The 23,723-nt window shown below is 39.8% G+C and overlaps 1 protein-coding gene across 3 annotated transcripts in view; it reads right to left on the bottom strand.

Annotated features, from left to right (window-relative positions):
• Window positions 1–8,504, bottom strand: part of LOC109420166 (uncharacterized) — a 422,805-nt gene extending 414,301 nt beyond the window's left edge. Inside the window, exon 1 of one of the 3 annotated variants that reach the window (XM_062853749.1) lies at window positions 7,895–8,504. The gene's annotated coding sequence lies outside the window, so the exon portion shown is untranslated. The remainder of the gene's footprint in view (window positions 1–7,894) is intronic. The other 2 variants (XM_029869904.2, XM_029869905.2) reach the window with 2 other exon arrangements.
• Between the last annotated feature and the right edge of the window lie 15,219 nt (window positions 8,505–23,723).

The raw sequence follows: 23,723 nt of genomic DNA, 5'->3' as shown, positions 1-23,723 counted from the left end.
ATTTCTAACTCAGCCCAACCCTGTTTCACTTGTATGGAAGTCTCCCTCTTCAGAGCAAGGAAGAATCTCAAACCATTGTAACAACCTTCCCCGACCTCAACAACTCATGTAAGGACTGTTCATTAAAGTAAGTGGACACCTGTTTTTCAATAGAAAATGTGTATTTTCGAACAAATTCATAATTTCATTTTTTATAAATGACAATCAACATACATGTGGCCCAATTCACGTGAGTTTGAATATTTACTTCGCTTTTCGGAAGAACGCTCGGTCTTTCCTCTTGACACCTCCCATTAGATTCTGCACAACTTTCTCCGTAACTTTTCGTTGTGCCGCAGGCCAAATTTTTCTGAACCAATCAACAAAGCTTGCTTCTCTTCCATCTTTCTTAAGATGCCGCTTTATTATTGTCCAGTATCTTTCCATAGGACGCTGTTCAGAGAAGCTTTGTGGATTTTGCCATTTTTCGACAAAATCGACTTTTTCCGTATTGAGCATCTCTAGTGTAGAAGAAGCGTAATAAGCGGATGCCAGATCCACCTAAAACAAAAGAGGATCCGTATGTTTTCGGTAGATAAGTAGAAGTCGTTTTTTGATGCATTCCTTTCTGTTATTTTCATCGTTGATTGTTCCCGTTGTGAAATACGAAGAACTCTTTAAGCCACATGAACAATTGGCTTGCCACACTAAAAACTTTTTCCCAAATTTTTCAGTTCTGATGTACCCTACATCATCCGGCACAACTGTCCCCTGCTTAGCGTTAAAAAATTGCGGTCCCGGAAGTGTATTAGTAAGCCAATTCTCGAAACGACAACTTTTTGGAACACCATTTCTGCCGTGTGTAGCATAGTTGTCCCATGTTAATAGGGATTCCCATATAACATGGGACATCTATGCTACACATGGCAGATTTGTGCAGAATTAATCTGCTAGTCGCAAAGCTAATACGACCTATCGCTCGAAATTTCTTACTTTTTCCGTTTTCTTTGAGTGTGTTGCCGAAGTGAACAATGTTTTTACACACTGAGCAAAAATTCACAATTTTTTGTTTAGTTTTAACTCTAAACTATTGGTAAACAGATGTCCACTTTCTTCAATGAACAGTCCTTATGCAAATTTTCACAACACTTTTTTTCCAATGTTGAAATATTGGTTCATTAGTTTTCAAGTTTAGAAGTGTACATTTTTGTTTTTCTTGAAAAAAAAAATCTATTTAATTTGATAAGTGTTCCTTCATATAAATGGATCATTAAAATAACTAAAACGGCCGCTATGAAATGATCAGATAGCGCCACCGTTGCCATGTATGTTTGATATGACTCGACTGCTGTTACAATGTTAAAGCACATATACGGTGGCGCCTTTGCTTCAATGATCCATTTATGATTATTGATTATTTTGCAACTGAAAATAAGGTCTTTTCTTGAGATTTTATAAAATGAATTATGAAAATTTGTGAAAATTATGCAAAAAGGTTTATTCACCCTTTAACGGATACTACGATTTGAGTGTGTCTTACACAATTACCTATCTGATTTTCCGTACACCGGTAGTACTAATCGTGTCTACCTGTGTACAAATTTTCATGTGAATTGGCTCAAAATTGACCGAGTTAAAGCAGAAAAACTACCCGTGTAAAAAAAGACCTTAGTACAGGGGATACTCAAAATAACTGGGATAGGTAAAATTATCACTTTTCAAAAAATGTTTCACTCACTGTAACTTTTTGAAAAGGGCATCAAATATTCTCAAATTTTTACTGCAAGTTCACCAACTAGTTGTGTATCAGTGGTTCAAATTAGGAAAAGATCGGGCCATTCTACACGAAGGTATAAAGATTCTAGAAAAAGGTATATTTATCCGATAGCCAAATTTGAGCTATTATATCTCCGGATTCAATGAACCGAATGCAATGAAATTTTGATAATTTATGACTAATATCTATTCATCATGGTTTTGATCCGTGAAGCGTCGCATAAATCAGTCTATTTAGCTTCACAAGCCGTGAAGAAGATAAAATTTTCTAAGTCTTTGACGTTTCGTGGCCTTGTTTTTCCCGACTCCCGGAAGAATTTTGCCAGCCATGAGTGGATTGATTCAATTCAAAATATGGGGTTCGCGAGCGTGGGAAAATGTACTGATTTTTTTACTTAATGACAGCACGGTGATATTTCTCCAGGATGTCCTTTTGGGATTCCACAGGAACCCCAGGAATCTTAAGCGATTTATTCACAAATTTGTTCCAGAAGTCCTCCAGGAGTTTCTAAAAGGCTTCCCAGGGATTGATGAGATTTCTTCAGAAGTTCCCTCTGATGTTCTTCCAGGAGTTTTTCTGAGATTCCTAAAGAGGTCCGAGATTTCTTCAAAAATTTTTACCAAGATTCCTGCAGGAAGTACTAACGGGGTTCTTCCAGAAATTGTTTCCTGGTTAGATTGAGGAATACCTTCTAAGATTATTCTAGTAGTTCCTGGATTTTTTTTTCTGGATGGGAAACCGCGACATTTCCGGCCGACTGGATGCAAGGCGTCTTAGTAAAGGTACTCAGAAACGGTGACCTGATTGTATGCGATAATTGGCGGAGCATCATGTTACTGTGTATCGTTCTCGAAGATCTCCTTGAAATGATCCTTAACGGGATAAAGGAGAAGATTGACGCAACTCTCTGACGGCAGCAAGCAGGATTCCGTGCCGGACGATTCTGTATGTAGACCATATTGTCACGCTTCGTATCATCCTGGAACTAATCAATGAATTCCAAGAGCCTCTCTACCTTGTGTTCATTGATTACAAAAAAGCTTTCGACCTTCTCAACCACAGAAACATGTGGGAAGCCCTCAGGTGCAAGGATATCCCTGAGAAAATCATCGGCCTCATTGAAGCATAGTACAGGGCATTTTCGGGCAGAGTACTGCACAGCGATGTCTTGTCCGATCCCATCGGGGTTTCTGAAGTGAGGCAAGGATGTATACTAGCGTGGGACACAAAAAGACATTTTACTCCTGTACACTTTTTGAGTTCCATTTTGGTCCCATATCAACTGTGCAAAATTTCAGATAGATCGGAGAAACTATATTTTAGCGCCAGCCATTTTAAGTTTTCATACGATTAAGTATGGGGAAAATCACTTTTTCAAAGAAAAATCGCCACAGGTTGCCCCTTAACCCCTAAAAATAAATCGATGAATGATTTCTGTTGAAAATTTTACGAGGAACCAACCCTTTGAAGACCGCAAAGCGATCTGAGGCATGTGAAAAAAGTTATTGACTGAAACCCGAATGGCATGCAAACGCTGTTTAGCATGTAAGGAATAACAATAAATAATAAAATCTCGTTATTTCATCGATCGGGTGAGGCCTAATAACTTTTTTCACGAACGTCGCATCGATTTGCTGTCTTGAGAGGTCTGATTCCTAGTGAAGTTTTCTACAGAAATCATTCGTCGACTTATTTTTAGGGATATAGGCATGGTACACAAATTACGTAACGCTAAAATTAGCGATTTCAGACTCCCCCCTCCCCCATGTAACGCTTTTTGTATGTAAACCAAAAATATTTTGTATGGCTCGTAACGCTAAGCTAGACTAAGGCAGCCCCAACAACGAAAAAAGCAAGTCGACAAAAATATGACCTGGCACAGGTTAAGGCGATGGCAGGCAATCGTCCAGGGTGGACATCTTTCAATTTGGCCCTCTGCACCTTCGATTTCTCCACATTTTTTTTCTAGGATCCCTCTAAGATTTCTTTCCGTGATTCCTCAGGAAGCTATATCAGAGATTTTTATGGGGTTCCTTATGAAGATTTTTTTTTCTGGAGTCATTCTAGGAGTTTCTTCTGAGATTTCTAACAGATTCCATATCAAGAACTTCTATCAGGATTCCTTCTGAGTTTCCTTCCGGGACTTCTCATGGAGTTCCGGGAATCCTCCAGGAATCCCATCCTAATAGCTTCTGAGGAATACCAGATGAAACTTGCAGGAGTATTTCCTCAAAAAAATCCCAGAAGAACTTCATGAGGAATTATATAAACAAAAACTGCAGGAAGAATTTCTCAAAATACTCTCCTGAAGGATTTCCATTAGAAACATTTGAAGGAATTCAAGAATTAACTTCCAGAGGAATTCCAGAAGGATCTGCAGGAATTGTAAACGGAGCTCTTGGAGGAAACCCGAAAAGAGTTCCTAGATGAACCCTGGAAAAAGTTCCTGGAGAATACCAGGAAGCAGTTTCTGAAAGAATTCCGGAAGAACTTCCTGGAATAAGTTCTAAGAGGGATCCCAGAAAGAGTTCCAAAAGGAATCCCGGAAGAAGTTTTCGAAGAAATCCACGAGGGAGTTCCTTCAGAAATTCTAGAAGCAATTCTTGACAGAATCCTAGAAAAAAAAACCTGGAGTAAGCTCCATCAGCTCCGGAAGGAATCCCGGAAGGAGTTCTCGAAAAAATCCTGGTAGTAGTTCCTGGAGGAATCCCTGAAGAGGTTCACGGAGGAATCTCGGAAGAAGTTCCTGGTGGAATAACCGTAGCAATCCTGGACGGAATTCTTGAAGCAATCCCAGGCGTAGTTCCTGAAAGAATCCCGAAGAATTTTTTGGAGGAGTACTGAAAGAAGTTCTTGTAGAATTTCTGAAAGGATCTCATGAAGAATTAATGAAGAAATCCTAGAGGAAACTTCAGGAGGAATCTTGCATAGAATTCCTGGAAGGATTTCCTGACAGAATTTCGAAAGATGTTTCTGAAGGATCTTAGATCGATTTCCTGAAGCAATCTCCGGGAGAACTCCTGGAGGAATCCTGGAATAAATCCCGGGAATAATTTCTGGAATCCCCGGGAATACCTTCTGGAAGCCAAGAAACTACTGAACACATACGAAATGAAACTTTCTGGGGGATATGGGATGAAAATCCCGGAGGATGAAGGAATCTCGGAATTCCTGAAGTAATTTAAGAAGTTATTTCATAAGTAATCCCTGAAAAAAATCTCTGGAAGAATCTCAGGAGTACTTCTTGGAGGAAATCTGGCAAGAGCTTTTTAAAAGAATCCCAGACGGTTAGGTAAACTCCTGGAAAAACCCCAGAGAATTATCAAAAACTCCCTGGGAATCCCACATAAAACTCCTGGAAGAGTCGTGGAGAAACCGCGAAGGATTTTTTGGAGGAATCCCTGTGGATTCCCAGCTGGACCTCTTGGAGGGGTGTCACCACAGTGCCGTCAACAAGTCATAAATCAGCACATTTCCCCATCCTCGCAAACCCCATATTTTGAATTAAATCAAACCACCCATGAATAGCTAGCTAAAATCTTTTAGGTCCGAAAACTGATGAAATTTTGGAAAAATCCGAATCGCAAACAACGTTGTACGAGCCCACGAAGTGTCAAAGACTTAGAAAAAATTATCTTAGCAACCGCAGCTTGCAGAGCCCCATAATCGAACATGGTTTTCTGGCGAAGCTGATTAGACTGATTCATGCGATGCTTCAGTGCTTCGAAACTAAGTGTACGGGTTGCGAATAAAATTCTGTCATTATTTGTAATCTTAGATGGACTGAAGTAGACCGATGCTCATTTGAACTTACTGTTCAGCAGCACTGAAAGGAGCGATAAGAAGACCTGTGTGCAAAGGACCGGGACAGCTGTCACGCGTTCGCAAATGCTGCTGGGCTTTACGGCCGATATCGATATCATTCTGATGGTCTGATGGTCGGCTGTGGAAGTAGCGTTTAAGAGGGAGAATGCGTGGATTGGACTTATGATTAACACCACAAATACCAAGTACATGATTGCTGGTGGTCAACGTCGGTCCGGCCAAAGTAAGGGTGACGAAATGGTGCTAGGTGGAAAAAAGTTTAATTTGTTTACCTTGGCGCTCCAGTGACGAACCCGCGAGGTGAGAAGACATATTGCGACTGCGAATCGGGTCTTTTTCTTCCGTTCATGAATCATGGACGTTGAAAGAAGCCAAAAAGTTTTCGAAGTCTTCGAACGCACAATGCTGCGAACAATACTCGGCGGCAAACTGGAGGACGGCATCTGATGGCATCACGTGAAATACGAATTGTACCAATAAAATAAAGAGCGAATAAAACACGGCAGGCTATGGTGGGCTGGGCACGTAGCTCGTATGCCGGTGGAACGACAAGCTAAAACCAGTTGAGGAGAACCTAAAGACCCTAAACGTTCTGGGCGACTGGAAGCAATTGATCCAGAGGGTTCCGAGACCAGTGAAGGCGAATGCTAGCCTCACCGCTACGAGTTATAGCACATCAAGTATCAAGTAAGTATTACTCATTGTTTTTATTTTTGAATACCGTATGTTTTCCGTACAGGTTTATGTGTAGAATGCAATTTGAAATTTAACTTGAAAATTTTCCATGAAAAGTGTACTATACCTCAGGTATAATCTCAGGTATTTTAATATATATATATATTTGTACAAGATATTCAGTTGATCTAGAGTTGGTTCTTTATTTTCTCAACCACAGTTGGATGAGAGTTCGACTGTATTATTATAGCTGTTTTGATTATCGGCAACGCAGTCTTATTAATTGTAAAACAGTTTTATTATTTAACCGCCGAAACGTTGGGTTAAATAACAAAACTCGTTTTACAATTAAAAAGACTGCGTTGCCGATAATCAAAACAGCTAAAACACAATAAATTTATACATACAAAAGAACGTACTCAATATGCGGAAGGCGAAAACCAACCTTTTAGCAACACACGTTCTTATATAATTATAAAGATAATTCAAATTTCAGTTCAGCACTTCTTCAATTTAACATGCTCCAGACACATTCAAGACGGGCTTGGTGGTCTAGTGGCTACCGCTTCTGATTCGTATGCAGAAGGTCATGGGTTCAATACCTGGCCCGTCCCTTTCATCCTACTTTGTATCTTTCTATCCACTTTGTCTCTCTCTTCTCTACATATACAACTTATGTATATTCACATGTTCATAGCCATCGCTAGAACCAGAAACGAATTGGCTTCTTTAACGGTGTTGAGATATTTCGATATTCTAAATCTGCATGTCAAACTGAGCCGAAATCCAAATTTTCATGAATTTTGGTGCCCGGGAACCTATTTAAAAATCAATTTGAAGTTTGTACGGGAGCGATTTGTTGAATCACCCCTCGTCGCATTTTGTACTGGGCGGAGCTGTCAAGCAGTTGCCCAGCTGTCAAAAGGTGATTTCAAAAAATATCTTTGAAATTGATTTTAGGTATGAAAATAAAGTTCTAAAAATCTGAAAAAAATCATAGTGGCTCAGAAAAAGGTGCTCTTTCGTTCAAAAATAAAAAATCGATGAATTTTTCTAAATTTAAAAACCCAATTGCAAAAATTCGTTTCCCTTCCTTCTAACTTCCACAGCACAGTGTATATAACGCCTACAAGTTATGCATCCAAAGCGAACTGTGCCGCTTCACCTTCATATTCATCACACAATCTATCACTTTACGGACACTATAAATATCCCCTATCCATGGATCGCATCACCGACCCAACGGTGACTCCCAGATCTCCCATCCTTTCCATCTAACAAATACCCCAGTCCGTGCTGGTTGTGGGGATGCAGAGGTGTTCTCGGTCTTTAGTAGCAACAACCAGCACACTCTAACATTCCTTTCCCTTCCCAACTGACTATAAGGACGTGGCCGGCGCCGTTATTCGTCAAAAATGTATGAGCTGCTTAAATTGCACATCGAGAATAAGTGCAGTGTCCCAGCCCTTATTCATTTGGATCTCAGTGCAATTGGTACCAGCTCAGATCAATCACGGAGGAGCAACCATTGACATGTATAGTCAGATTTGATCGTTTTAATATGCTCCAGACACATTCATTCAGCTCATTTGGTTGAAGAATAAATATTCAAGAACAAAAATTAAATCTTGCACAAACCTTGAGTTTATATCAGGAATCTTCACCCACTCACCGTAGTTAATATTGCCTTATAAAAAAAATACAAACCAAAGTCCATAACCGAAACAAAAACATACCACAACAACAAAACCAAACAACCCAATCAAAGAGTCGAAAACGGAGCCAGTCATAAAAAAAATCACAATCAGAGCCCTCTCAGCTGTTCGAAACAACTTTGATAGCGCCGTCACCGCTGTTCCACTATCTCACTGCTTCCAAGAAGGCCCACACATACCGGCCGGCCGATCAGGATCTCGCAGCACACTTCACCACCCCTCACCGAAAAGCACGAAATCCCAAAACTTTTCCTTTCGCAGCACAATGATTATTTTAGTTTGGATCACGCACACCCACTTCCACCCCAACGCTCACAGAATGAGCATCAGCTGTGAACCCACTAGCCAGCCACTACTGAAACTCCTTGGCATCCTTTCTGCTTCTTTACCTTCACCTTCCGGCAAGCTCAACCAACCAGACGAGATGAGCTATTTGCAAGCGAAACGAACGGCGGTCGGAACCAAACTGACGGATGCCAAACGACCGACCGACCGACCGACGACGGAGTCTGCTTGGTAAGGAGGACGTCGAATATCGGATGGTGCTGTGCTGGCTCTCTCTCGGTTTCGTACTGGTCCGGTAGCAGCCATGGTAGCCAGCCACCGAAGCCGTGGTCCTTACATGCCGGCAAAAATGATGGTTGTGCTCTTCTCCTGGTTGTGGAGCGAGCTTCTCATGGTTCTCGTGGTAGCATGTTTTACCGAGTGAGGATTTTACCGAAAAGGATACACAGCTGGGCGCGTATCCACGATGAGAATCGAAGAAATGTAAACAGCTGAGGGAGCAAATTCCGATGCATGGCGCGAGCATGGAACGATTACCTACGTATGTCGAGCTGCAGCTTGACTGGCTGGAGCGGTTTGCATGCCTGCTTGATACGATGGGTTAAATATTCAAAACTCTTAGATATTGTTCGAGTAATGAAATGGAGAGCATTACTAATAGCTACGGAAAGCAAGCTGTTATCGATGCGATAACGCGGCATGCTGGAAGTATATTATTTTTCGATGGAACCGCATGGTGTTTGTTGCCTTAGGCAAATGTCTTGAATTCGGATCGAACGAAAGCTTGTTCTTGATCGATGAATACCAGTTGAAGAGATTATTAGAATTCACTGTCAAGCCCCAGGATGACACGAAGCGTGAGAATATGATTCACACAGAATCGAATGACATGGAATCCTACCTGCTGCCGTTGGTGAGTTGTGTCAATCTTCTCTTGTATCTTTATTAATTTAGGATCAAAATGCACAGAACATTGAGTTCGATGCTCAGTACCTTCAGTGCCCTGCCAATTATCACCTTCAGTCAAAACACCCGTTTTGGGTACCTTCACTAAGAAGCCTTACATTCGGTATACCGGTAATGCCGAGGTGTTTCAGATATTGCAGAATAAGGGTTCCGTCCATAAACTACGTAGATTGATTCAGAATAGATTCAGAATTCTTGCAGAGGTTTGCCAAGGAGTTCTTAAGAAATCCCTCCCACGAATGCACCTGGTTTTTCTCCAAAGATTCTTTCAAGATTTAGCGTCCATGAGACCCTCTGGAACCCCCAAAAATCTCCTGAGACAACATGAAACCTCCTGAGACCTTCAGGTGCCCCACCTGGGACCGCCTAAAACGCCCCTAAAGCCCCCTGTAACCCCCCTCAGAATGGCTGAAACACCTCTGAGACTCTCGAGACCCTCTTAAACGCCCCTCAGACCTCCTCAGACCCTCAGAGTTCTCCTAGTAACCCCTGGAACCCCCGTGAAACTCTCTGGACCTCCTTGCAACTTGCTAAGATACCTTTATGCGCCCCGGAGGCCCCTCGTAGCCACCTGTAATGCCCTTTTTCAGTTTATCTTTTTTTTGGAAGTAACTACTGGAGAAAATTCCCCGAAAGAAACAGATGGAAGTTTCTGGGAAGGAAATGTAGAACACATACAATGAGGAAGACTGTACTAGCAGTTTATTCTAGGGATTTCTCTAGAAGACCTCTCTGGGAATTCGTTCAGTAGAGATTCGTCCAGGAATACTCACCGGGGATTCCTCCAAGAATTCCTACTGTTGATTTCTTTAGAAATCCCCACAAAGGATTCTTCCAGGAATTCCCACCATGGCTTTCTCCAGGAATTCCTCCTAGGATTCCTTTATGAATTCCCACTGCGGATTTCTCCAGGAATTTCTTCACCTATGCTGCCGTGAATCGCAAGTCAGTCCCATATGTAAAAAGTAGGCATTGAGAAAATGGACTCTGAAGTTTTCAAATTCGACTTCTATGTGGAACCTTGTGAAACTTTAAAAAATCGTCATGATTTGAAAACTTCTGTGATCATCATGAAACTTTCACAAACTGTTTCAAATGTGAAAACGTTACTGAGAAAAATATAAAACTAAATAAAACAGTGTTCGGTTTTGTACTGCAGGGTACACAAGCTGATAATGGGACTGACTTGCGATTACTTTTCATTATGGGACAATCTGACTTGATGTTGTTTTTCGTTTTTACTGAACAAACTATATATTTTTATTCATGCAGCTGAAAGATCATCCGAAGAAAGATCAAAAACTGCCATTAACTCAATTTTGCCCAAAATGCAGATGGGACTGACTTGCGATTCACGGCAGTATGATTCCGCCAAGAATTCATCTAGGAGCTCCCACCAGAAATTTCTCCAAGAATTCCCAACTTGGATTCCTCCAGATATTTCTCCGGGAATTCCTCCAGGGTCTTCTCCTGGAATTTATTCGGGAATTTCTCCAGGAATTCCACTCAGGATTTGAAAGTAAACATTTAGCCTTAATAGGAAAATAGAGCAAAGACTTACCTGGTTTCGGACAGGCGTTCGTCTTGGGTTCTTATTGGTCACTCATGACCAGTGCTGAAAAATAAATTTCGTCATATCTAAATTCAATCACCTTTAGCTCATTTTGGAAGCTGAATCTGAGAATATGGTATATGAAAAACTTGTGCGGCTAGACCAGTTCTGCAAGAAAGTCACGGAAACCGATATTTTTTGAATATTTAAGGTAAATGTCACGGACTACCATCGAAAAATGTAAATGATATTCACGGTGAATATCATTTGGCATTTTTCAAAGGTAGCCCGTGGCATTTACTTTAAATATTCAAAAAATAGCGGGTTTTCCGTGACTTTCTTGCAGAACTGGTCTAGCCGCACAAGTTTTTCATATACCATATTCTCAGGTTCAGCTTCCAAAATGAGCTATAGGTGATTGAATTTAGATATGTCGAAATGAAATTTTCAGCACTGCTCATGACGGATAGATCGAAACGTTTTTTCCGAGTTCTATACCCCGAGTTTTGGGCACGGTCTACCGATGGCTGGTCCACTCAGAACTCTGGGACTAGCCACAATCCAGGCTTGAACACACCCTCGTGGAAATTAAGTTCACTTTCCCAGAGTCGCGGAGAAATATCACTTTCACTTCTTCCCAGCAAGGGCAACTACCATGGTCACTTATTACATAGTTTGCGGAGTTTCGGGATCATGATGGTCTACCCGTAGCACTTCGAGGAACTCTTTTATAGGGTCAAGCCGGTATTAATGAATCTGCTTACGGTGCACTCGTGCACACACCTTATCACGTTCGAACCTCAATCCAAAGAAAGAGTGAGTCTTTTGGCTTGGTCAAAGGCTCAGGGATCCATGCCGGATGTAGTTCTTTTACTGACAGAATTTCTCTAGAGTTTCTTCCAAGAAATCTTTCGGGGATACCTCCAGAAACTCCACAGGGAATCCCTCCTTAGCTTCCTCTAGGAATTTCACCAGAAATTCCTCCGATGTTCCCGGAGTTCCTCCGGGTATTCCTCCAGCAATTTGTTTACTGGAATTCTCACAGGAATTTCTCCGGGGATTTCTTCAAAAATTCCTCCAAGGATTTCTCCAGAAGTTCCTTCAGGGATTTTTCCTGTGATTCCTCCATGTATTTTACCGGATATTCCACCAGGAATTTCCTGGAATTCCTTCAGGGATTGCTACAGAAATCCTTCCGGAGACTTCTCCAGGAATTCCTTCGGGTACTTCTCCAGCATTTTTTTTTTAAGGTATCTCACATGAATTCCTACGGTGGCTCCTCCGAAGATTCCTTTATGAATTCTCACTGGGGATTCTTCCAAGAATTCCGAGCAAGGATTCCTCCAAGAATTCCCACCAAGAATTCCTCCAGGAATTCTCACTAGCATGGGACACGCTTGTATGAAAAAAATAAATGTTCGCTCTAGTCGACTTTTTGGATTCCATTTAGGTCCTATATGAACTGTACAACATTTCAGCGCAACCGGTGAAACTATAATTTAGCGCAAGCGGTTCAAAGTTTACATAGGATTTACTATGGGAAATGTTACACTTCCAGAGATAAATTCCCAGAGGTCGCCCCTTGTTTCCTTAATTCAAATCGATCAACGCTCCTTGTAGGAAATTCATCCATGCAACTTTCCTCGGAAGACCGCAAAACGATTGGATACCACTTACTTACTTTCAGTCCTGGGCACCCACGGTGGTGCAGAGGGCCGAATTGAAAGATCTCCATCCTGGGCGCTTGCCTGCCATCGCCTTGACCAGTGGCCAGGTCAAATTTCTGTCGACTTGCTTGATTTCGTTGTTGAGGCTGCGCCGCCATGAGCCTCTGTTGCGATGTCCACCTCCACTTTCGCTCCCGAATTTCTGTCGCTATCGGCTTTTGATTACATCGACGATGGAGCCCCACGTTGGAAATCCAATTGTGAGGCCACCATGCACGAATTATATACCGTAGGCATCTATTGATAAAGACCTGCAGCCGTTGAATGTTTTCCGCTGATACACACCAGGTTACACTGGCGTATAGCAGCACAGATTTCACGCTCGAATTAAAAATTCGGATTGTGGTGCGTCGACTAATCTGATTGTTTTTCTATACATTTCATAAACTCGTAAAAGCTGCCTTCTCCTTCTTGATCCGTGCACCTATATCGATTTTGGAGCCACCATCGGCTGCCATTTGGCTACCAAGATATTGGAAACTTTCAACATTCACCACAGCTTGCCCAGTTATCGTGAAGCTGGAAGAATGAACCGTGTATGCATCCAACGATTTGGTCTTGTTAACGTTGATGGTAAGACTTTCCGCCGAAGAGCAATCGGCAATCGTTGAGCTTGTTTTGCATATCAGAGCGCCGTTAAGCTAGGAAAACAACGTCATCAGCCAATTCGAAGTCATTTAGGTGCTCCATGGTAATGGGCTGCCACAGTATCCCACGATTTGGTTCACGATCAATCGCACCTTTCCGCAACCTTTGTCTCACTCCAGCAAGACACCGTTGTGCAGTGCTCTGCACGAAAATGCTCTGTACTGTGCTTCAATGAGGCCGATGATTTTCTCAGGGACACCCTTGCGCCTGAGGGCTTCCCACATGTTTTTGTGATTGAGACGGTCGTAATCAATGAACACCAGGTTGAGAGTTTCTTGGAATTCATTGATTTGCTCCAAGAAGTATGTGCGAAATAAGCATTCCAAAACTTGCTCATCAGAGGTTCGTTCACTCAGAAATCCTTAGGTTTCGCAAGGATTTTGTTTAACCGATTGATTCTAGAAACCTTTGTACAAAGGATTTTCCAGTCAAATCATTAAGCAGACCGGAGAGCTTTCCTGTAGGCCTTGCAAGCCGACCTGAAAACCTCTGAACCAGCCAAACGTCGTCTGTTCCAACTCTTTCTACATTGATTCCAGCTTCGCCAGATCCGCATCTTGATGGGATTTTACCAATCGCATTTATATTATGAATATTATGAATTCCAACGTTCTCAGAATGTTCTCAGAAAATTGTCTAAGATTTAACTTTTTCAACACACCAGCAACAGCAATGGTTAGAATAACGGAAATGTTAGAAATATTCTCCATACCATTCTTCGTATGCTCCAATTTACGGAAAGATTTGGAGTATGTACGTTTCGAACGAACCAACTGCTTTAATTGCAAATATCTTCCTCATGTTGATGGTCAAGTGCTCTGGACCCAGAAGACATAGCCTTCACCTGTCCCACTCATCGATCCGTCCTCCGTCCGTCAGTCAGAAGCATATCTCCGTCTATCTCCACCATGTGACAACAATGTGTTCCAATTAAAAAATACTTTTGCATATTTCAGCCGGCGCGCAGCTCGCTCGCTCGCAGAAAGGACACTCTGTTGTCCTGGTCTTTGCAAACGCCATATCATGGTCGAGAGGGCTGCAGCATTGATAATAGCTGCAGGGCGGCCGACTTACCTACTGTATGCGCTCTATACTAAAGGCTTCAGTTAGTAGAATTCAAGATAAACGAGATTCGAGCGAACCACGCGGGATGCACCACCGTCTCCGGTTCGGCAAATGACTGCCAGCTATCCTACGCGTCACTGTACTGCCTGAATTGGAGGAAATAACGTCGTAATGTCCAGGTGAAGAAAAGGTTGAACTGTAATTTTTGTATATCAGAAGGCCGGCTCCAGAGGCACGTTATCCTCTATTTGGGACATTTGTGCCATACAGTACATTTGTGCACGTACAGTATCTTACTCTATATTATGGATTCCCAAACTGTGGGTCGCGACCCCCCAGAGGGGTCGCACGCCTTCATCTAGGGCAGTGGTGCTCAGACTGGAGGATACCGAGGGCCAAATTTGCAATTCGGGATCGACCTGCGGGCCGCATAGAACATCATGCACAAAAAGATCAATTCTAAAGCATATTTATTAAAAAACTGACCTGTTCAGAACTTGTGTAAGGGTCAAACTTTATAATCTATTGCCCTTCGTGGAGTGCAATTTAGATTCATAAGTTTGGTTGCGAAAAACGTTTGAGCTTCAAATTGAAATTCAAACAAACAATTTAGAAGTTGCCCCTAGAATTGCCTTGAAGCCACTTCAAGAACTTGTGAAGCAGCTTTTACAAGAAATTCTTTTGAATCGCTCCAAAAAGGTTTGCTGGATTTTCTCCTGAAATTTCTTGTAGAGTTACTCCAGAAGGTTTTCGAGAAATTTCTTGAAGTTTCTTTTAGTTTTTCTAGAATTCTCTTGGAACACCTCCAAGAACTCCTCTTAGATTTGCCTTTGGAACTTCCCTGAAGTTACTTCAGGAATTCCTCATAAATCTTTTCCAAGAATTTCTCCTAGAATGGCTTCCGGATTTTTCCAGGAGTTTCTTGAAGATTTTAGTCAATTCTTTCCATAAGTCTCTTCTAAAGTTGATGAAATACTTCATCATTAAATTTCTTCAAAAATTAGATTTTTAACGATTGTTTCCGGAAGATTCTTCAACATTATTTTCTAAAGTTGCTTCAAATTTATTGCTCAAATTTTCCTCAGGCGTTCTAGGCATCTTTTGTGTCTTGATGCAGTTGGTTCCTGGAATCTTGTTTGTAGTTACTCCTGAAAATTCTCTTTTTGTTGCTCGAGGAATTTATTCTACCTAAAATCGAATTCCTTCTTTTTTTTTGTTTTTATTAATGTGTATTTTAACTTAAGGCGAAACTGGAAGCATTTTTTCTTTTTTTTGGTTTTTGATTTTGTATTTAATAACGAAGCAATATTTTCAAAATCGGGTTTCGTGCACATGTAGAGTATGGATCAAGGTATCTTCTGATTTTTTTGAGATGGAAAATGTTTTCCATTTTTGCGGAAACCATTTTTTTGTGAAATTTTGTTCAAAAATGGTTTTTGCAAAAACGAAAAACATTTTCCACCACGAAAAAAAAATCAGGAGATACCCTGATCTATACTCTACATGTGCACGAAAACCGATTTTGAAAATATTGCTTCGTTATTTAATAAAAAATCAAAAACCAAAAAGTGAGGAAATGCTTCCAATTTCGCCTTCAATGTTAATTCTACACTCACGGAGTTTCTTCATTAAATTACGTTTGTAAACAAATTTAATGTCCGTTTTCGAGTTATAATGAAAAATACTAAAATTAAACACATATCAAAGAAGTTCCTGGAAATCACGCAAAATGTATATAGGACGTTCTTGCAGTCGAGCAAGTTCGGGCAAGTTTTTTAAGCGACAATCACCTAAGAAATATATAAGCTTTCACGAAATTTTTTTCACCAGCATGATATTTGATGATTTTTTTCTTAAATAGCGTTCAAAGTTTACTGTTTTGTGTGAATTAGTACAACATTTGTGCAGATATATTACCACGTTGTATGATGCCAAGTGAACCTTAAGCTTCAAACAAATTGTAAAACACAAATATGTCCGAAACGCCAATAAAAGTGTTTTTTATATGATTTAGATTATATAAGATAATGATAAATGGTGTTTCGGACCTTTTTGTGTTTTACGGCCAAATTTGAAAACATCACAGATCGAAAAAAAGTGTAAAATTCTGTGACATATGTATGATGCACATGTTTGAAGCGTGGAATATCACAGGAGTTCACATGACATATAATGTAAATGTCATAAAATATCATATAAACTTCCATTTTATGTCATGTAATTCTACATGACTCTAAGTGTTTACATGACATTTAACACAAATGTACATGATATATCATGTAAACCATTATAACACAAAGTTTACATGACAAAAATGAAGTCTAAATCTCATGACAACATGACAAATGACGTCTAAATCTCATTATTTTTATATGTGATTCAATCCGGGGTGAAGTTGATCAACCAAAAACCAGGGCCGGATTTACAAATGTGGGGGCCCAAGGCCACAGTGTTGTGGGGGCCCTTTATATAAAGGGTATATTTTTGCCATATACATGAAAAAAATCTTAAAAATATTAATCATTATTACAAAAATGTTATAATGAAGGTTTTCATGCCGTTGTGGAAGAACTTAAATCTAGAACCACAGACAAACAGACGTCTCACTCTACTCACTTCCCATCGTTTCCCTTTTCAACGGATAATTCAAATTTTCTTTAGTTCGCAAAGCGGTCGCCCAAGGCACTCGCATCGTTTACGCTCCTATTTGACGTTTGCTCACTACCGCCATCTACTCAGTGAGTTTGCGAAGCACAGCATAATTAGCATTGGGCGATTATGTTTCGTGACGATGATTTTTACCGCATTTTGTTCCAAGTTATACGCCTGTTTGTCTGTGCTAGAACAATAAACACAGCTGTAAAAATGTTGATATCCACTAAATTTATTCATAACAGATTTGAAATTTTAACGTGAAAACAATTATCTAAGAATAACAATGATATAAAGTAAAAAACGGGTTTCGCGATTGTACTCACGGCATCTCAGATTTAGTAGAAATTCATTCCATAGTTCATATAGATATAGAAACTGCAAAAAGAATTTAAAACCGATTCGTTCGAGAAGTTTTAAGTTAACTTTATACCACAATGCTGTCGTTTCTGTGAAATCGATAGATATTTTCTAGGGAAACCTTGTCACAATATTTAGAGAAGTTCATGTTCAATCCCATAAAAAACGAACCCTTAACAAAAGCTTGTTCTAAAGCGACTACTAGGGAAGGTTCTGGCAACCTCCCAAAAGAATTTTCCACAAAACTCTGAAATCATGGAAATTTTAACGGGAATCCTTGCTAAGTTTCCATCAGAATTTCTGACATCATTTCCAATAGAATTCTCTATCTTGAAAACCTTTAGCAGAAAACTCGGACAATTTCTTCAGCAATACATTGATTTTATCAGCACTTCACCTTATTCCAGTTATAAAATCTCCCAACACAGGAAATTTGGACTGAAACTCTTTAAAATAATCTGCTTTGAATTCATCTCTAACCACTAGTTAAATTTCAAAAAACACTTTCCAAAAACTAAAAAAGGACCAGCAAATTCCTTTTAATTCCACTAATTTGTTTATCTTCGGACATATATAGGCCTATTTCGTCTGCGACTTACTTCAGTGTCGTGTGCTCGACAGTTTAATTTTTAGCAATTAAAGTGAAAATTACTACTAAATGTTCTGAATTGTTAAGAAAGATAAAATTCATGCTAGATTTGCTCTAAAAAAATGTTTCAACACTTTTAGTGTTCTCCGATTTAAGTAAGTCAAAGTAAAATCAAACTCATAAGCTCAAAAATTTTTCTAAATAAAAAAAATCCTTTGGTTCTTCCAAGAACTGTGTTGAAAAAAGCTTTAAAATCTTTTCAAAACCTTTATACAAAAAAAAACAACAAATTCAGCAGGAACTTTTTCAGTTCTTAATTTATAGAGTTTTGTAGTTCCTGTAGAATTCAGTTGAAGGTTTTCTTTATGATTTCCGGTAAGTTATCTTAAGTAATTGCCCAAATAAAAATAAATGTTAATAAGTTTTTGAGAAAAAATATGAAAATTTATAAATATCTGGCCAAATAGTAACAGCCTCTCTCAAAAGAGTCATCTTTCAAGAAGACAGCAATGTGAAGCTCTTACGACAAAAAATCAATCGAGAAAAGTTTCTTGTACTACTTCTTTTTTCTTGCTTCACATTATTTTCCGGAAAGTGAGATTTTGTGGAGGCCCTAAAATGTGGGGGCCCGGGGCCCTGCCCCCCTGCCCCCTCCCCTAAATCAGGCTCTGCCAATAACATAACATTCTAAGATTGGAAAATTGTGAACAAACTAAATTTGATGAATGTCAATTTCTTGATTTTGCTTTGGCTGACCAAGCCATGTGGGAAATTACACTGTTACGACATCCATGTGCACAACAGAACATGCACAGATAAAAATAATGAGATTTACACGTCATGTAAAGTTCATATTGGTCATGTAAACTTAAGTGTATGATGGTTTACATGATATTTCATGTAAATTTGAGTTACATGTCATGTAAACACTCAGAGTCATGCTGAATTACATGACGTATAATAGAAGTTTACATGATATTTCATGAGTTTTACATCATATGTCATGTAAACTTCTGTGATATCCCACGCTCCAAACATGTGCATTATATGTAACAGAAATTTACACTCTTTTTTCGATCTGTGTGTGCTCGATGAACAAATTGAGATTTGAATTATGAAAAGAAATCCACGTACTCCGATGAGACTCGAACTCACGACTCCCAATTCGCTAGACGGCGCTTCTATTCCTTCAAGCTACGGAGTCACTCGACTATCTCCGTCGCCAGTAGGTCTAGAATTGAACACGATTCTTCAGTCGCACATGGTTATCTCACCGAAGGAGGTTTGGATTGTGAAAAGAAGATAACCATGTGCGAATCGAGTTCAGTTCCAGGCCTACTGGCGACGGAGATAGTCGAGTGACTCCATAGCTTGAAGAAATAGAAGCGCTTGTCTAGCGAATTGGGAGTCGTGAGTTCGAGTCTCATCGGAGTACGTGGATTTCTTTTCATAATTCAAATCTCTATTTGTTCATAATTCATATATATTCACACAATTAATTTACGTCAAATCTTCTTCCATTGAAACATAATTGCAGCGTCCTCAGCGGTTGAAGGACGTGGATCCCGTTATGATCAACTTCACCTCGCTGATCAACTACCCCCCAAATTACGGTAGCTAAACAACTAGCTCCGGTATGTCCAATTTAGAACTACATGCTGCTATCATAAACGTCTTGCCAGTAGGCAGAAGCTCTTATGGTAAAACCAAATCAAGAAATTCTTCTTCCGCTACTTATATTTTCACTTGCTTTCACATTTTTATTCGATAAGTTGACCCCCCCCCCCCCCCCAAAAATGTGGGTGCCCGGGGCTATGACCCCCTGGTCCCTACAGACACTATACACGCGAAAAAAAACCATTCCGACAAACGTGAACAAACAAACGCAAATATGAGAACAAGTAAATATCCATCCATATACCACGTGGATAGAAAATTCATGATTTTTTACCCCCTCCCCGTGGACAAGCGTGGACTTTTCATTGACACCTACCCCTCCTCCCATTATGTCCACGTGGACATCCGAAAAAAAATTTTTTTATATATATTTCTAAAATAAACGGAAAAGTTAATTTAAAATTTTTTTTTATAATGTTTTATTTTTTCTTCGTAAACATTGCCTTAAATATAAATAATAACTTTATGAATAACAATTATTTTATAGCTCTATATAAAATACAAACAAGTTATTATTTATTATTTTTCAACAAAAAAAATACAGTAAGAAAACTATTTGAGTGGCTTCATTTTAAAGTCTTTCTCAAAGAGGCACAAAATAGATAACTCCAAGTTTTAATCATTGTTTCTAATTGAGCTTGATGTTTGTTGGAGTGTGCGTTTGATTCCCGCTCCAGTCGGTGCAAAAATTTCGTCAAGCGAAATATTCCCCACTGGATCATTGGGCGTTTCGTGTGATGTCCATCGCCTAATGTTAGAGATTGCTCAGTCTGTGCAATCTCTGGTTGAAGACGGTGGCACCAGAACGTTTTTCTAGGAGATGCTCCTATTATTTCCATGCAGTATCGCCACAACTTTCTCATTGAGTTTCTTCAGGTTTATTTTCTCCAGGATGATTTGAGTTTCTCCATATATTTCGCTAGGAGTTCCTTAAAACTTTTCTCCAATAATGTTTCCTGGAGATTCTCCAAAAATCAATCCAAAAGTTCCCCAAAAGGACACAGGAGACGCTTTATGAATCTCGCCTGAGATTTTTTTCATTAAGTTCGTTTAGGAATTTCACTTGGACAATTCAAATTTGATTCGTAAGTTTTGTTTCGTAAAATGTGTGAGTCTTATAATAGAAATTTAAATAAACAGTGAAAATTAAACAATATTGGCAGCCAAGTTGAGATTTGTTGAGAATTTTGTCAAAAACTTCGTGCTTTGTGTTTTTATGTTCTTCGGAAGGCGAAATGTGAAATATTTGCTCAGCGCATTTGACTGCGCTTTGAAAATGCAACCGATTTTTAAATGATTCAAGATTACATTTTTAACGAACTATCTTTTGATTCGTACCACTTATAAATAACTATAAGCTGGCTTCGAGACTTAGCTGAAATGCCGAAATATTTCGGAGTTTCGATTTCAAATCTTACCAGACCGGATTGTTCTTTTGGTTTATTTATCATTTAATTCGCGTTAAACACTGTGAAAATTGATCAGCCATTTTTTTTTTTGGTTTGATTTCTTAATAAATTTAACGAGTTATTTCAAATAGTCGTTCAAAAATTTCGATTCGTCTTAAAGTACTCCGCGGGCCACATCTTAAGGCTTGGAGGGCCGCATGCGGCTCGCGGGCCGCAGGATGAGCACCACTGATCTAGGGGGTCGCGAGGGACAGTCGAATATGCTACTGTAACAGACAGCAAATGAGGGAATTTCTATGGGGGGTCGCGAAAAGTACGTCTCCAGGCAAAAGGGGGTCACGCATCTGAAAGTTTGGGAACCTATGCTCTATACAAAAACTCAAATAAATCGGTTTGAAATTGACTTAGTTATAGCAGCAAGTGTCCAAAATAGGTACACCTGCCCAAATGATACAAGGCCCTACTATGTTCATAATGCAACTCAAACGGGTTGCATTATGAACATTATGTAATTTTTTCATTATGCAACTCATTTTAGTTGCATAATGAACCGGCACGGAAAAATAGGTCATTATGATACTGAAATGAGTAATATAAAATATCCCAAGTAACAATCAGCATGCCTTGAAGGTTTATTCATGTTTTATCCTGGTTTTATACGAGCATGTCAGAAAGCTAATTGTTCTAAATTAGTTTTATGTGGTAGTTTTTTACTTTGAGCCTTTGGCGTTCCATAAAACTATCATATAACTTCTGCTATAAACATCTTCAATTAAAGACTTGCAAGTGGACATGAATTGGTTTTACCACTTATTATATACCATTTCAATAAAACTTGCATTTGCGGTTGTTGTCGGAGAGATTTTTTTTGTAAACAAATACACAAAACTGTGAGGCAATGCATAAAACCAACAAAAGATTTCGTGGCCGTAACATAAACCAAAAACATGCTGTGATAAAACCGCTAGTTCTATCATGAGCTCAGTTATGACTACCTCAGGAGGGTTAGCCCTATTGGAGGAATCATCAGGAACACAGAGTTTTATCAGAAAAATATGTCGCCTAGCCGGGATAATTCATGTAAATACGGATAAATTATTACTCAATTTTATGATTTCACGTACAGCTTAAGATCAAATTAAACCATTCAACACGTTTCCGTCATTTTATTTTGTCAGAAAAATTACGTAATGTCTTTTAAACTCCGCTGTGTTGAAAAAACCTTTTTTGCACCCAATTTCGCCGAGAAAATTAAATGCATTTAACTTCCAAATTATGCATAGTTTGTGTGGCGCACTTAGTTTTTGTCATTATCACAGTCACATTCACCACAGATTTTCCGTGGCATGTCTCCTGACACGTATAAAATAGGAAAACAAATCTGAATTCCGTATCTGCATCTTTCCAATTGATGGCTGGATAAACAACCAAGCATAATTTATTCTTACGATCGAACATTGAGAGTGAAATATAATCAAAATAACTATTTGACAAGTCAGAAGATGGTTTTATTTAGAAGATAGATAAAACTATGATACAACCCGAAATCCTTAGCCGGCTTGCATACGAAGTCCTGTTGACCCTAATAAGACTGGGCCAACTAGCCAGAACGTGGGCTTATTGAGGCATACAAGAACTCGAGAGCATTTTCAAGTCGGCATCAATGGTTTTATGTTTAGGATTTTTGAATCGCTAAAAAACTTTGATAAAATTAAAATTGTTACTTGGGTAGAAACTATGATACTGAATTGCATAAAATGATTAAGTTATATATTTTTGCCTTTCTCGTACACTAAGTGTACTGGAAAGGCTATATGTTCACTCCAAAAATGACTTTTTGATAGAAGGTCCGGAGGATCGAGTCACATATACCAATCAACTCAGCTCGACGAATTGAGGTGATGTCTGTGTGTGTGTGTGTGTGTGTGTGTGTGTGTGTGTGTGTGTGTGTGTGTGTGTGTGTGTGTGTGTGTGTGTGTGTGTGTGTGTGTGTGTGTGTGTGTGTGTGTGTGTGTGTGTGTGTATGTGTGTGTATGTATGTGTGTGTATGTGTGTGCGTGTGTGCGTATGTGTGTTTGTGTGTGTACAAAAAACCCACATCACTTTTTTGCAGTAAACCTTAACCGATTTTAATGACCGATGGTTCATTCGACGCGGCATATAGTCCCATTATTTCCTATTGAAAATGGTTCGGATCGGTACAGCCGTTCCGGAGTTATGGCCATTTAGGTGTTCCGGATCAGTACCCCAGGAAGGGGCCAGATATGAAAACGCTACAAACCCATGCATGCGACACATCAAACCGCGGCATTTTCGAAAACTTGATGAACGGTAAGCAGGAAAATAGTCTCAGACCATATCTGAACCGGTATTGTTCCGGAACCGGTTCTGGGAGTCCTGCCGGAAGTGGCCAAATATAAAATTGAACATAACTCATTCATGTGACACATCAAACAGCGGCATTTTCGGTATCCTGATGAACGGTTAGCAGGGAAATAGTATCAGACCAAGTATCAGACCATATCTGAACCGGTAGTGTTAAGGAACCGGCTCCGGATGTCCCGCCGGAAGTGGTCAAATATACAAGAGAACCAAACCCATGCATGCGACACATCAAACCGCGGCATTTCCGATAACCTGATGAACGGTTAGCAGGAAAACAGTATCAGACCATATCTGAACCGGTAGTGTCCGGAACTGGTTCCGGGGGGTCCCGAGGATAAAATATAAAAGTGAAACAAACCCATGCATGCGACACATCAAATCGCGGCTTTTCCAATAACCTGATGGCCGGTGATTAACCCTAAAAGGGATACCTGGGG

This window comes from Aedes albopictus, chromosome 2 (assembly GCF_035046485.1).
Source record: "Aedes albopictus strain Foshan chromosome 2, AalbF5, whole genome shotgun sequence".
NCBI lineage: Eukaryota > Metazoa > Arthropoda > Insecta > Diptera > Culicidae > Aedes > Aedes albopictus.
The sequence above is the reverse complement of the archived record's forward strand: the minus strand, read 5'-3'. Positions and strand labels throughout refer to the sequence as shown.